This window comes from Silene latifolia, unplaced genomic scaffold (genome assembly GCF_048544455.1).
Source record: "Silene latifolia isolate original U9 population unplaced genomic scaffold, ASM4854445v1 scaffold_182, whole genome shotgun sequence".
Taxonomy (NCBI): domain Eukaryota; kingdom Viridiplantae; phylum Streptophyta; class Magnoliopsida; order Caryophyllales; family Caryophyllaceae; genus Silene; species Silene latifolia.
Window position 1 is genome coordinate 312,819 of NW_027413153.1, and position 3,216 is coordinate 316,034.

Genomic DNA, 3,216 nt, shown 5'->3' on the forward strand with positions numbered 1-3,216 from the left:
GTTCAAGGTGTTGTTGATGTTGCTCAACACCTTGAAGAAGTAGTCGAAATCTTGTTCATTGTCATGATAAAGATCTTCAATAGATCTTTGCACTTGTTGTTCTTCATGGTGGTCTTGGGTCATAGCATTACCGATATAGGGATTGAATATCCCCTCAAACTCATCATCCCAAAGACCGCATACTTCATCTACTTGTTCCTCAATAATATCACGAGTTGATGAGAACAACTCCTCTTTCTTCTTGTCATTATGGCCAATGAGGCCTTCTTCTTTACTTGTCATGAGTGGTGGTGAGCTATTCAAGCTCTCATTCTTGTTGAAATATTCTTGTTCCTTGGACGGAGTATCTTGGAGGTTACGCATTTTCTTGTCCCATATGGGTGGTGATTCTTTACCCATAGCTTGTTCTTTGCATTGAGATGCCAACTTCTTTCTATCACTTTCTCGGCTATAGTGATCAACCATGAAACACGGCTCATGTAATCGGGGAGCTCTCATTGTCTTGTCAAGATTAAAAGTGATTGTTTCAAGATTGTTCTTTGCATTGAGATGCCAACTTATTTCTATCACTTTCTCGGCTATAGTGATCAACCATGAAACACAGCTCATGTAATCGGGGAGCTCTCATTGTCTTGTCAAGATTAAAAGTGATTGTTTCATCTCCCACTTCAAGGGTGAGCTCTTCATGTTTCACATCAATCACCGCTCCCGCGGTGTGTAGAAAAGGTCTTCCTAAAATGATAGGAATGTTGGAGTCTTCCTCCATATCAACAATAACAAAGTCCACCGGGATGAAGAGCTTGCCAATTCTTACCAGCACATCTTCCCATACCCCTAAAGTTGTCTTCGTTGATCGATCCGCCATTTGAAGCGTGATATTAGTGCACTTAAGTTCTCCCATTCCTAGCCTCTTGCACACCGAATATGGCATGACACTCACACTTGCCCCAAGATCACATAGAGCTTTGTTGATTGTGGTATCACCAATTGTGCATGGAATAGAGAAGCTTCCCGGATCCTTTAGTTTTGGAGGTGAACTTCCTTGTAGGATGGCACTACTCACCTTAGTGAAAGCAATAGTCTCAAGCTTCCGGATGGATTTCTTCTTTGTAAGAATATCTTTCATGTATTTTGCATAGGCCGGAACGTGATTGATTAATTCCGTAAATGGAATTGAGACTTCCAAGTTCTTGACAATCTCCATAAACTTCCCAAGTTGTTCATCAAACTTAGGCTTAGCTTGACGACTTGGAAATGGAAGCCGAATCACAGTAGGCTCTTTCTCTTTAGCCTTCTGTTCATTCTCTTTTGAAACTTCTTGAATGGTGGGTTCTTATTCTTTAGAGTTTTCAACAACTCTTTCCTTGTCACTAGCATTCACAACATCTTCATCAACGGGCCTCTTCGACCCTTCATACCTTGTACCACTCCTCAAATGGATGACACTCACCGATTCTTGTCTTGGGGGAATACCTTGAGGTAATAATTGCCCCGTTTGTCCTTGTGAACTTGAAGATGCCAATTGAGACATTTGGGCCTCCAACATCTTTGTGTGAGCTAGGAAGTTGTTGATGGTGATGTCTTTTGCTTGGCTATCCTTTTGCATTTGAGTGAAAAATTCTTGTTGGTTCTTTTGCATTTGGAGGACCGCTTTTTGAACATCAAAACCTTGGTCATTTGTTTGATTGTATGGAGTTTGGTTTTGATAACTTTGGTTTTGATTGTAAAAGGGTCTTTGAGCTTGGTTTCTCATTGGAGGTGGGGTGTATGTCGTTTGAGGGTTTTGAACATTTTGGCTTTTGTATGAGAGGTTGGGATGGAATTTGGTGTTTTCATTGTAATAGTTGGAATAAGGGGTACTACTCTTGTATGCTTGGAAAGCATTCACTTGTCCCCCTACATTCACTTTGGTCATGTCCCAAAGTTCCACAACTCTCACATACTCCACTTGGAATTGATGAAGATGCCACCATGGCATTCACATGTTGCTTAGGCGATTTGGAGGCCTCTTCGAGCTTAGCCATAGCCATCTCAAACTTCAAATTAATGGTATCAATATGAGCACTAAGTTGAGCACCCAATTGAGTAATAGAGTCCACTTCATGCTTTCGTCCTCTAGTAACCTTCCGAGGTCTACTATATTGTGAGTTATGGACCGCCATTTCCTCAATCTTGTTCCATGTTTGATTATCGTCAACTTCGGTAAACATACCATTTGATCTCATATTGAGAATGTTTTGGGGGTCTTCATATAGACCATTCCAAAATTGTTGTACCAAGAACCACTCGCTAAGTCCGTGATGAGGACATGAGCGGCAAGTTCCTTTGAATCTCTCCCAAGCTTCATACAAAGATTCTTCGTCCCTTTGTTTGAACCCGGTGATTTGGGCTCTCAACATGTTAGTCTTTTCCGGAGGATAGAACTTTTTGTAGAAAGCAAGTGCCAATTTCTTCCAAGAGTCAATACCAAGAGTAGCCTTATCAAGGCTCTTTAACCATTGTTTTGCGGTACCAATCAAATAAAAAGGAAATAAGACCCATCGAATTTGGTCTTGAGTAACTCCGGTTTGAGAAATCGCATCACAATAGTCACAAATAGTCTCCATATGAGAATGAGGGTCTTCACTAGGCATCTCCCCAAATTGACTTCTTTTGACTAATTGGATAAATGCGTATTTTGCAATGAAATTACCGGTCAAATGTTGTGGTGTGGGAGTACCATTTGGTAGGTTCTCCTCGGTTGGTACGGAATGTGATGAAAATTTAGGCACTGTGGGTTGATTTTGTGGTTGATTTTGTGTTGGGTTATCCTCTCCTTCTCTTGCAAAAGGGTTGATAAACTCAATGTTATTTGGTTGAATGTCCACAATCTCACCAATACCTCTCAAAGTATTCCTAGAAAGTCTTCTATTGTTGGTCAAAGTTCTTTCAATTTCAAGATCAATGGGTAACAAGGTACCTTGTGATCTCCAAGACATGTAAAATATCAAACAACTCGAAAACAATTAGAACAAACCTTGAGGAGTTTTACTTCCCCAAGGTAAAGAAAGACACAACTAAAAACAATCAAAGAAAATCAAATCAAGTTAACACCGTCCCCGGTAACGGCGCCATTTTTGGTCGGGCTTATCGTTTTCGGTTACTTGTCGTTAAGAGTTACCTAGACCAAAACAATATTTATAACATCACAAACTACTCTACTTTTAGTAAAGAGGT

The 3,216-nt window shown here is 40.4% G+C and overlaps 1 non-coding gene across 1 annotated transcript; it reads left to right on the top strand.

The window, feature by feature from the left end:
* Window positions 1–2,292: 2,292 nt before the first annotated feature.
* LOC141638136 (small nucleolar RNA R71) lies at window positions 2,293–2,399 on the top strand. Its single transcript, XR_012542018.1, has one exon. It is a non-coding gene; the product is annotated as a small nucleolar RNA R71 (small nucleolar RNA).
* Window positions 2,400–3,216: the final 817 nt, after the last annotated feature.